Source organism: Phalangium opilio, unplaced genomic scaffold (genome assembly GCF_054372755.1).
Source record: "Phalangium opilio isolate 3A_F unplaced genomic scaffold, DU_Popi_V2 ptg000390l_1, whole genome shotgun sequence".
In the NCBI taxonomy this organism is placed as follows: Eukaryota; Metazoa; Arthropoda; class Arachnida; order Opiliones; family Phalangiidae; genus Phalangium; species Phalangium opilio.
This window is the reverse complement of record NW_028324234.1, coordinates 8084087-8096597: the sequence shown is the minus strand read 5'-3', so window position 1 is coordinate 8096597 and position 12511 is coordinate 8084087. Positions and strand designations below refer to the sequence as shown.

Here is a 12511-nt window from a genome sequence, read left to right as displayed (position 1 = left end):
TAAAGGCTTATCTCGATTAAGTTTAGTTTAAAGGCTTATCTCGATTAAGTCTATTTTAAAGGCTTATCTCGATTAAGTTTATTTTAAAGGCTTATCTCGATTAAGTTTAGTTTAAAGGCTTATCTCGATTAAGTTTAGTTTAAAGGCTTATCTCGATTAAGTTTTGTTTAAAGGCTTATCTCGATTAAGTTTTGTTTAAAGGCTTATCTCGACTAAGTTTAGTTTAAAGGCTTATCTCGATTAAGTTTAGTTTAAAGGCTTATCTCGATTAAGTTTAGTTTAAAGGCTTATCTCGATTAAGTTTAGTTTAAAGGCTTATCTCGATTAAGTTTATTTTAAAGGCTTATCTCGATTAAGTTTAGTTTAAAGGCTTATCTCGATTAAGTTTAGTTTAAAGGCTTATCTCGATTAAGTTTAGTTTAAAGGCTTATCTCGATTTAAGTTTAGTTTAAAGGCTTATCTCGATTAAGTTTAGTTTAAAGGCTTATCTCGATTAAGTTTAGTTTAAAGGCTTATCTCGATTAAGTTTACTTTAAAGGATTATCTCGATTAAGTTTAGTTTAAAGGCTTATCTCGATTAAGTTGAGTTTAAAGGCTTATCTCGATTAAGTTTAGTTTAAAGGCTTATCTCGATTAAGTTAAGTTTAAAGGCTTATCTCGATTAAGTTTAGTTTGAAGGCTTATCTCGATTAAGTTTAGTTTAAAGGCTTATCTCGACTAAGTTTAGTTTAAAGGCTTATCTCGATTAAGTTTATTTTAAAGGCTTATCTCGATTAAGTTTATTTTAAAGGCTTATCTCGATTAAGTTTAGTTTAAAGGCTTATCTCGATTAAGTTTAGTTTAAAGGCTTATCTCGATTAAGTTTATTTTAAAGGCTTATCTCGATTAAGTTTATTTTAAAGGCTTATCTCGATTAAGTTTAGTTTAAAGGCTTATCTCGATTAAGTTTAGTTTAAAGGCTTATCTCGATTAAGTTTAGTTTAAAGGCTTATCTCGATTAAGTTTAGTTTAAAGGCTTATCTCGACTAAGTTTAGTTTAAAGGCTTATCTCGATTAAGTTTGGTTTAAAGGCTTATCTCGATTAAGTTTGGTTTAAAGGCTTATCTCGATTAAGTTTAGTTTAAAGGCTTATCTCGATTAAGTTTAGTTTAAAGGCTTATCTCGACTAAGTTTAGTTTAAAGGCTTATCTCGATTAAGTTTAGTTTAAAGGCTTATCGCGATTAAGTTTAGTTTTAAGGCTTATCTCGATTAAGTTTATTTTGAAGGCTTATCTCGATTAAGTTTAGTTTAAAGGCTTATCTCGATTAAGTTTATTTTAAAGGCTTATCTCGATTAAGTTTAGTTTAAAGGCTTATCTCGATTAAGTTTAGTTTAAAGGCTTATCTCGATTAAGTTTATTTTAAAGGCTTATCTCGATTAAGTTTATTTTAAAGGCTTATCTCGATTAAGTTTAGTTTAAAGGCTTATCTCGATTAAGTTTAGTTTAAAGGCTTATCTCGATTAAGTCTATTTTAAAGGCTTATCTCGATTAAGTTTATTTTAAAGGCTTATCTCGATTAAGTTTAGTTTAAAGGCTTATCTCGATTAAGTTTAGTTTAAAGGCTTATCTCGATTAAGTTTTGTTTAAAGGCTTATCTCGATTAAGTTTTGTTTAAAGGCTTATCTCGACTAAGTTTAGTTTAAAGGCTTATCTCGATTAAGTTTAGTTTAAAGGCTTATCTCGATTAAGTTTAGTTTAAAGGCTTATCTCGATTAAGTTTAGTTTAAAGGCTTATCTCGATTAAGTTTATTTTAAAGGCTTATCTCGATTAAGTTTAGTTTAAAGGCTTATCTCGATTAAGTTTAGTTTAAAGGCTTATCTCGATTAAGTTTAGTTTAAAGGCTTATCTCGATTAAGTTTAGTTTAAAGGCTTATCTCGATTAAGTTTAGTTTAAAGGCTTATCTCGATTAAGTTTAGTTTAAAGGCTTATCTCGATTAAGTTTACTTTAAAGGATTATCTCGATTAAGTTTAGTTTAAAGGCTTATCTCGATTAAGTTGAGTTTAAAGGCTTATCTCGATTAAGTTTAGTTTAAAGGCTTATCTCGATTAAGTTAAGTTTAAAGGCTTATCTCGATTAAGTTTAGTTTGAAGGCTTATCTCGATTAAGTTTAGTTTAAAGGCTTATCTCGATTGAGTTTATTTTAAAGGCTTATCTCGATTAAGTTCGGTTTAAAGGCTTATCTCGATTAAGTTTATTTTAAAGGCTTATCTCGATTAAGTTTAGTTTAAAGGCTTATCTCGATTAAGTTTAGTTCAAAGGCTTATCTCGATTAAGTTTAGTTCAAAGGTTTATCTCGATTAAGTTTAGTTCAAAGGTTTATCTCGATTAAGTTTAGTTCAAAGGTTTATCTCGATTAAGTTTAGTTCATAGGTTTATCTCGATTAAGTTTAGTTCAAAGGTTTATCTCGATTAAGTTTAGTTCAAAGGTTTATCTCGATTAAGTTTAGTTCAAAGGTTTATCTCGATTAAGTTTAGTTCAAAGGTTTATCTCGATTAAGTTTAGTTCAAAGGTTTATCTCGATTAAGTTTAGTTCAAAGGTTTATCTCGATTAAGTTTAGTTCAAAGGTTTATCTCGATTAAGTTTAGTTCAAAGGTTTATCTCGATTAAGTTTAGTTCAAAGGTTTATCTCGATTAAGTAACTTGTTAGCACGCACAAAACTAGGCCCTTTTAGTTGTCAACGAGAACGAAATGAAGAAATAGGTTTAAGCGCGCTATAAGGTTAGGCTGACTTCTGACCCAAAAGTAATTTTTTGACGTACTTTCAGAATTAACTAAAATTAACATACTTAGACTTAATTGTTTTTGATGACACTTGCAAAAGGCACACCCTGAATACTTAATTGTTAAATTAAAAGTATTCCGAAAAGTAACTTCGCTCTAGTTTTTCAGTTAGAGGTGGCTAAATATCACGAAAAACCCCATGTTAATCTCCATAGGAAAATTGGTAAAAGCATGTGAATATTGCTTTAACGTTACAAAGGAGTATCAAGTCATATCTACAAGGGCCTACCGGCCCTGTAGAATATCCCAAACAATGATCAGGCACATATAACTAATCAAACCTATCTACCCGCTGGAGGAAGCTTAGCGAGCGCCTCTACGTTTTCTCAGCCCCCTTATCACCCCCCGCCAACGCCTTTTATGTATTCTAATCCTTTACCAGCTCCCACCTATGCAGGTAACCCCACGGACCCTGGTCCGAAAGTATTTCTTAGGAGGGTTAATCAAATAAGGTTAACTTCTAACGTCCCCGAAGCTACCTTTGTTTAACAGTGGGTCCCGACCCTTTTAACAGGTCCAGCACAAGAATGGTTTTTCACCCAGCCAGACTTTCTCACTTTTGCTCAATTTGAACAGGCCCTTCGAACCAGGTTCGAAAGGCGCGAGAATGATGAGCATATCAAAAATAAAATATGTGATAGGATTCAAAGGGCGCACGAATCAGTGCATGAATATGCCGAAGCCCAACTTAAATTGTTTAGTCAGCTTATAAAGCCCCTAACTGAGAAAAAGCAGGTGAAAAACGTTTTCAAAAATCTTAGAGACGACATAAAACCCTATCTTGAAACGAAGACCTATGATAACCTACGAGATTTACTAGATGACGCTTCCAGTATAGAAAGATCTCTGAATAAACAAAAGCGAAGTGATGTTAAGCCCCCTAGCGCTATTGTAGTACAAAATACCACCCTATCTCAGAAGACTGAGCCCAAACCGAATTCCAATAGATGGAGCCCGAAACCCCCTTTTAGTTCAAATAGTTCCAATAACCAGTCTATTCAGCCTAGCCAATCTAGAGGTAATTATGGTGTTTCCCCAAATTCCAATCAAGCGTCCCAAGCCGCTACTAATATTCGTCCTCGCTTTGACCCTACTTGCCACACCTGTGGAAGAGAGGGTCATATCAGCCCAGGTTGTCCCAACAGAAATAACCGGTCCTTTGGACCCTCCCTTACCAACAACACTGTAAATCCTCCACGTAACCAAACTTCTCCCTCAACTTCGGGAAACTTGAATCAGGCGGCTCCCAGCGGGGTGGGAGACCGGCCTGCGCATTCATAAACAACCCCAATGAAGTAAATACTAATCCCACTCACGAATCTTTAGCATCTCCCCCGGTATCTCAAGACTTTTTGGATATATTTTTAGGAACACTACCTTGTTCAGCTCTTATAGACCCAGGTTCAACACACACTATTTTACACACTAATTTAAAACCTATTTTAGAAGAATTGGGTTATCCAACTATTAATACAGGGTTGTTAGCTCTCGACCAGCCTGACGGCACTCTTTTAACCACTCATGGAGCGGTTTCTCTACCGTTTTGTCTTCCTCGGAAGCAAGTTACCTTTCAAGCAGTTTATGTTTCTGGTCTAAATTACCAATGTATTTTAGGTAAAGACCTCTTGCGTCATGTAGGCATGTTAGTTGATTATGGTAGCAATAGTTTTTGTTATAAAGATTCTCTTGATCGTCAATTTTATTTTTCTCATGGTTTTGCCGCCAAAAATCACGGTAGTGTATGCAGGTTAGCAGCTATCAATAGTTTAATGCTTGAAGAATCCGTCCACGCGGATCCAAATTGTTAAATCGACCACGAGGGTATCACTGAAGCCTTAAAAACGGCGTCGTTACCCCCCGATCAAATGCAATCTTTAGAACAACTTGTAGACAAATATAAATCTATATTTTCCACTGTACCTGGCCGCACGGCTTCAGTAGAACACTACATTGACCTAACGAACCCCCGGGCAATTTCTGTCCCCCCTTACCGTGTCTCACACCCTAAGAGGATTTTAATAGATAAAACCCTGAACGAAATGCTTGAGCAGGATATTATCGAGCCAGCCAATGGCCCTTGGGCCAGTCCCATAATCATCATCCCTAAAAAGGATGGTGGATCGAGGCTTTGTATCGATTATCGTAAATTAAATAATGTCACCCGTAGAGACGTATATCCTCTACCCCGAATCGACGATATCCTCGAATCAATGCAAAATCCCAAGTTTATTACCACTTTAGACATGAGAGCTGGCTATTGGCAGGTCCCCCTGCATGAGGCACACCGGGACATGGCTGCGTTTGTTACGCACAAAGGTCTTTTTAGACCCAAAGTCCTAATGTTTGGTCTTACAAACGCGCCAGCGACGTTCCAACGCATGGTGAACGCCCTATTTTTAGATTTATCAGGTCGTGGCGTGTGTGCGTATCTGGATGACCTGATAATAGCCTCTCTAGACTTTGAAAGTCATTTGCAAACCCTCGGTGAAGTTTTTGATCGGCTGATGAAGGCCGGACTAACTATTAAAGCGTCAAAAACTCAGTTTTGCCAGGAAGAAGCAAAAATTTTAGGCCACATTGTTTCCGAATCTGGAATTCGGGTAGACCCCGAAAAGACGGCTACCATTCGAGAATTCCCCGCCCCCAAGAACGTTAGACAATTACGTCGCTTCTTGGGGATGGCTTCATATTACCGTCGTTTCGTAGAGAACTTTGCCAAGATTGCGAGCCCTTTAAACCATCTTTTACACAAAGATATTACCTGGAATTGGTCGGAGGAACAGGAAACCGCGTTTCAAATATTAAAATCTAAACTTGGTTCCGCGCCTATTCTCTGTACCCCAGATTATAATTTCCCTTTTATTGTCCACACGGACGCCTCAAATGTAGGCTTAGGGGCAGTTCTTAGTCAGAATATAAACGGAAAGAAATGCGTCGTTCAATACGCCAGTACATCATTAAGTGCCGCCGAGCGAGAGGCATTAGGCGTTTTATTTGCAGTTGAAACTTTCCGACCCTATATAGAGGGAACGCATTTTGAACTTTTTACTGATAACAGCGCCCTTAAGTGGCTTCATAAGGCCCCAGACCCGACAGGCAAATTTGCCCGCTGGAACGCACGTCTCCAGTCGTTCGATTTTACCATCTCACACGTCCCCGGAAACAACAATGTTGTCGCGGACACACTATCCAGAATTCCAGAAGGTTTAGAGGAAGGACACATTTCTGCCCTTACTGCTACAGCACCCCAACCCCGTTTAGTCAAATTTGACAATCAGGAATTAATTGAAGCCCAGCGCGCCGATGAAAAATTAGGCCCACTAATCCACTATTTGGAAGATAATGAGTTGCCCCAGAATCAAGAACTTAGCGCCTGGATACAACTCAAGGCTCCCCAATGCGATATTAGAGACAAGATATTATTCAAAGACACCGGAACTATTGACCCCTATGGGTGGGATAATTTCAAAATACTCCTCCCGTCCGCTCTTAAAGCTAGACTTTTACATATTAGCCACGACATTCCCTCATCTGGCCATTTTGGAATCAAGAAAACGCTTAAAAGAATCCAAAGCCAATACACGTGGGACGGAATGACGTTGGATGTAGTGAATTATATTCGCTCTTGTTCCATCTGTCAAACTCACAAAGCACCAAACCAGCCCCCTCCAGGGTTAATGAAACCAAGCGAAATAGGCACCCCATGGGCAGTTTTATCTATTGACCTTAAAGGCCCCTTTCCACGTTCCAAACGAGGTTTTAAATACATCCTAGTCGTATCAGATTATCTCACCAAGTGGGTGGAGATCTTTCCACTAAAGAAAGCTACCACGCCACCTATTGTGCGCCACTTAGTGGACGATGTTTTCTCTAGGTATGGTCTCCCTGCCACCGTAGTAAGTGACAATGGAAGCCAGTTCATTAGCAACCTTTTTGAAAATGTGTTTGAAAAACTTCAAATCAAACACAGATGCACCTCGGTCTATTCGCCTCAGTCGAACCCTACCGAGCGTTATAATCGTACCATTGGCACGATGATATCATCCTATATTTATGGTAACCAGCAGGAATGGGACCGTGGTTTACAGCAGTTTGCCATGGCTATAAGATCCGCTGTCCAAGACAGTACGGGTTTTACCCCCTCTTTTCTTATGTTTGGGCGCGAAATGCGGACAGCCGCGACCCCTTTAACCACCCATAATCCCGATTATTATGACAATGGGGAGACATCTATGGTATATGGATTAACCATTCAACCAAAGATTCAAGCCGCTCTGAAAGAAGCTCAGGATAGCATTCGTAAAGCCCAGACCGCTCAAAAAGTCCAATATGATAAGCATCATAGAGATTTAGAGTTTGAAGTAGGCTCCCTAATTTATAAGAAAACCCATTATCTCTCCAACGCGTCAGAGTTTTTCTCTTCTAAACTTGCACCCCGTTATGATGGCCCGTATCGCATTGCCCAAAAATTATCCTTTCTCACTTATAGGTTAGAAACCATGAACGGTCGGTTAATCAAAGGGACGTACCACATTCGGGATTTAAAGCCATTCGTGGCTCGCACGGACCTGGAGTTACAGGATTCAGATTTAGTTGACGGGACTTGTGATCCCGATATCTTTATTCCAAATGCAAAGGAGTCAAAACCTTACGGAGGTCACAACTTAAGACCCCGTGATACGATTTCTGGGAAGGTAAAGCGCTAACGCCCCTGCCCAAACAAAATGTTTTTGGTCATTTAAGACTATTATTTTTGGGAATGATTCTCCCATTTATTTTGGCCCCCAAGAGGTAAAACCTTAAGCCCAGGGAAGCCTATGCAATTTATCTGGAGGGTTGCGTCTCGGCGTATTCCAGTATTCTCTCTCAGTTATTATTAGGACATCCGTCCCCATTATTTTTTTTATTCAAAATTTATTTGGTACCATGTATATATTTTGAGATAATCTCAGAGCATTTCATTTATTTTCCCTTTTTTTTGTAAACTTCGTCAAAAATTTTAGTTTCTCCCCTTATTCTTTTGCTAACTATGAGTCTCAGGAGGACATGCGACTTCCAGTGGGGGGAGAGTGTAACGTGGAATTTATTAAAACTCTTAAAATTCATAATAAATTACTATTTATCTCTAAATTCAAAATTTTAATTTTTAAAACCATTCAAAATTCCAATTCTTTAAATTCTGTTGTCAAAAATAAGAACGAAAATAAATACAAAGGATGGGTATTTTTCGCAAGGGCCCTCTGGAATGCTGGCGTTCAAGGAACCTTGCGGTGACAATGACCATACCTTCTAAACCTTATGGGCGCGGTTGACCTTCTGCAGGGGTTAAACTAAAGCCCATCCGTTCCGCTAAGCGTTGACCCCTTCATCCATACAATTCTAAACATACATTCTCCTCTGGTTGAAATAAATATAAAGAAACTTATAGGGTTGCCAAACCAAATCTTTTGTATAACTTTAAGAAAGGTGTAAACACCTGATTTTATAAAAACAACTTTACGAGAGACCCATGACGTAGGGAACTTGTAGAGAGACCCATGACGTCAGGGGAAATATTCAAGAGACCCATGACGTATGGAAACCAACAAATCAAGGAAAGGGGTTTTGTAAGAAAACCCCAACAAGACGATGCGAAGAATGAAGAGGGTCGAAAATAACAAAGTGAGAGGACACTTCTTTTTCTGGGCTCGATAGAGCAAGTCGACTACCTGGTCGAAGGTCCGTAGGGCCGCCACGTTACAACGACCACGGTTAAAACTTCTATATGTTAACCTAGACTTAGTACCTAGCCTTAGATGCTAATAAAAAGTTTAAAACGAAACTTAGTTCGTTAAGCAAAGGCGTACGTGGAAACGCGTTAAAATGATAATTAACTCGTGCGCGCATCAAATCGCCAATTAATCTTTCGCGACGGAAATAATATATTTTGTCTTGTGCGCGCCAAAATAAATCTTGTGCGCGTTAACCGTTATGCTGTTACGTCCGAAGGAACCACCACAGTAAAAGGATACTCCATAAAGACGAACGAAACAATTAAGTATCAACCCCCGTTCTCGGGTCTCTCTATCATTTCTTTCCTTTGTTTTATTAATTTTTACATTGTTTAATTTGACTTTATTGTTATATTATGTTAATATTGAATTTTTAGGTTTAAGTTTAAGTGTTGCCAAGACCATGGTCCACCCTTAGGGTGATTTAGTAATTAATTCATTTAAGCTAAGACGTAATTAAAAATTGTTATTCTTTGGCAACCCTGAAAAACCTCTTTTTATTATTTCATCAACCATTCGTAAAACCCCTAGACAACGAACCATATTTTAAATATCTGTTTTCCCCGCAAGCCCCAATAGTGTAAACTTAGCGGTCACCCGGGCATTTTTGAAGTAACCTTTGTAAGGAGTTTAAAAACAACCAACCAACTAGAAAAACATTATCTCTGCCCTTACATCACATCGTGAACGAAGAAAGCTAAGCCCCTTGAGTCTGGCGCCTTAGACCGCCCGGCCATCCTGACGTAGTTTTATGTAATTTGGACGTTTTAAAATTACATCTCTTCCAGTTACTTTCAAAAAGACATCGTGTCAGAAGTGGGATTCGAACCCACGCCCTCAAACGAGGACGAGAATACACAGATTCACATCGTGAACGAAGGAAGCTAAGCCCCTTGAGTCTGGCGCCTTAGACCGCTCGGCCATACTGACGTGGTTTTGTGTAATTTGGACGTTTCAAAATTACATCTCTTCTAGTTATTTTCATAAAACACATCGTGTCAGAAGTGGGATTCGAACCCACGCCCTCAAACGAGGACCAGAATACAGTGATTCACATCGTGAACGAAGGAAGCTAAGCCCCTTGAGTCTGGCACCTTAGGCCGCTCGGCCATCCTGACGTGGTTTTATGTAATTTGGACGTTTTAAAATTACATATCTTCCAGTTATTTTTAAAAAACACATCGTGTCAGCAGTGGGATTCGAAACCACGCCCTAAAACGAGGACGAGAATACACAGATTCACATCGTGAACGAAGGAAGCTAAGCCCCTTGAGTCTGGCACCATAGACCGCTCGGCCCTCCTGACGTGGTTTTATGTAATTTGGACGTTTTAAAGTTTCATCTCTTCCAGTTATTTTCATAAAACACATCGTGTCAGAAGTGGGATACGAACCCACGCCCTCAAACGAGGACCAGAATACACAGATTCACATCGTGAACGAAGGAAGCTAAGCCCCTTGAGTCTGGCGCCTTAGACCGCTCGGCCATCCTGACGTAGTTTTATGTAATTTGGACGTTTTAAAATTACATCTCTTCCAGTTATTTTCATAAAACACATCGTGTCAGAAGTGTGATTCGAACCCACGCCCTCAAACGAGGACCAGAATACACAGATTCACATCGTGAACGAAGGAAGCTAAGCCCATTGAGTCTGGCGCCTTAGACCGCTCGGCCATACTGACGTGGTTTTATGTAATTTGGACGTTTTAAAGTTACATCTCTTCCAGTTATTTTCATAAAACACATCGTGTCCGAAGTGGGATTCGAACCCACGCCCTCAAACGAGGACCAGAATACACAGATTCACATCGTGAACGAAGTAAGCTAAGCCTGTTGAGTCTGGCGCCTTAGACCGCTCGGCCCTCCTTACGTGGTTTTATGTAATTTGGACGTTTTAAAATTACATCTCTTCCAGTTATTTTCATAAAACACATCGTGCCAGAAGTGGGATTCGAACCCACGCCCTCAAACAAGGACAAGAGTACACAGATTCACATCGTGAACGAAGGAAGCTAAGCCCCTTGAGTCTGTCGCCTTAGACCGCTCGGCCATCCTGACGTGGTTTTATGTAATTTGGACGTTTTAAAATTACATCTCTTCCAGTTATTTTCAAAAAACACATCGTGTCAGAAGTGGGATTCGAACCCACGCCCTCAAACGAGGACGAGAATACAGTGATTCACATCGTGAACGAAGGAAGCTAAGCCCCTTGAGTCTGGCACTTTAGGCCGCTCGGCCATCCTGTTGTGGTTTTATGTAATTTGGACGTTTTAAAATTACATCTCTTCCAGTTATTTTCATAAAACACATCGTGTCAGAAGTGGGATACGAACCCACGCCCTCAAACGAGGACCAGAATACACAGATTCATATCGTGAACGAAGGAAGCTAAGCCCCTTGAGTCTGGCGCCTTAGACCGCTCGGCCATCCTGACGTAGTTTTATGTAATTTGGACGTTTTAAAATTACATCTCTTCCAGTTATTTTCATAAAACACATCGTGTCAGAAGTGGGATTCGAACCCACGCCCTCAAACGAGGACGAGAATACACAGATTCACATCGTGAGTGAAGGAAGCAAACCCCTTGAGTCTGGCGCCCTAGACCGCTCGGCCATCCTGACGTGGTTTTATGTGATTTAAACGTTTTAAAATTACATCTCTTCCAGTTATTTTCATAAAACACATCGTGTCAGAAGTGGGATTCGAACCCACGCCCTCAAAAGAGGACCAGAATACAGCGATTCACATCGTGAACGAAGGAAGCTAAGCCCCTTGAGTCTGGCACCTTTGGCCGCTCGGCCATCCTGACGTGGTTTTTTGTAATTTGGACGTTTTAAAATTACATATCTTCCAGTTATTTTCAAAAAACACATCGTGTCAGCAGTGGGATTCGAAACCACGCCCTAAAACGAGGACGAGAATACACAGATTCACATCGTGAACGAAGGAAGCTAAGCCCCTTGAGTCTGGCACCATAGACCGCTCGGCCCTCCTGACGTGGTTTTATGTAATTTGGACGTTTTAAAGTTTCATCTCTTCCAGTTATTTTCATAAAACACATCGTGTCAGAAGTGGGATACGAACCCACGCCCTCAAACGAGGACCAGAATACACAGATTCATATCGTGAACGAAGGAAGCTAAGCCCCTTGAGTCTGGCGCCTTAGACCGCTCGGCCATCCTGACGTAGTTTTATGTAATTTGGACGTTTTAAAATTACATCTCTTCCAGTTATTTTCATAAAACACATCGTGTCAGAAGTGGGATTCGAACCCACGCCCTCAAACGAGGACGAGAATACACAGATTCACATCGTGAGTGAAGGAAGCAAACCCCTTGAGTCTGGCGCCCTAGACCGCTCGGCCATCCTGACGTGGTTTTATGTGATTTAAACGTTTTAAAATTACATCTCTTCCAGTTATTTTCATAAAACACATCGTGTCAGAAGTGGGATTCGAACCCACGCCCTCAAAAGAGGACCAGAATACAGCGATTCACATCGTGAACGAAGGAAGCTAAGCCCCTTGAGTCTGGCACCTTTGGCCGCTCGGCCATCCTGACGTGGTTTTTTGTAATTTGGACGTTTTAAAATTACATATCTTCCAGTTATTTTCAAAAAACACATCGTGTCAGCAGTGGGATTCGAAACCACGCCCTAAAACGAGGACGAGAATACACAGATTCACATCGTGAACGAAGGAAGCTAAGCCCCTTGAGTCTGGCACCATAGACCGCTCGGCCCTCCTGACGTGGTTTTATGTAATTTGGACGTTTTAAAGTTTCATCTCTTCCAGTTATTTTCATAAAACACATCGTGTCAGAAGTGGGATACGAACCCACGCCCTCAAACGAGGACCAGAATACACAGATTCATATCGTGAACGAAGGAAGCTAAGCCCCTTGAGTCTGGCGC

The 12511-nt window shown here is 39.9% G+C and overlaps 2 non-coding genes across 2 annotated transcripts; both read right to left on the bottom strand.

Moving 5' to 3' along the window:
- Positions 1 to 11286: 11286 nt before the first annotated feature.
- On the bottom strand, positions 11287 to 11408 carry TRNAL-CAA (transfer RNA leucine (anticodon CAA)). Its single transcript has 2 exons — positions 11371 to 11408; positions 11287 to 11332 (listed from the first exon to the last, which is right to left on the bottom strand). It is a non-coding gene; the product is annotated as a tRNA-Leu (tRNA).
- Positions 11409 to 12037: 629 nt separating this feature from the next.
- TRNAL-CAA (transfer RNA leucine (anticodon CAA)) lies at positions 12038 to 12159 on the bottom strand. Its single transcript has 2 exons — positions 12122 to 12159; positions 12038 to 12083 (listed from the first exon to the last, which is right to left on the bottom strand). It is a non-coding gene; the product is annotated as a tRNA-Leu (tRNA).
- Between the last annotated feature and the right edge of the window lie 352 nt (positions 12160 to 12511).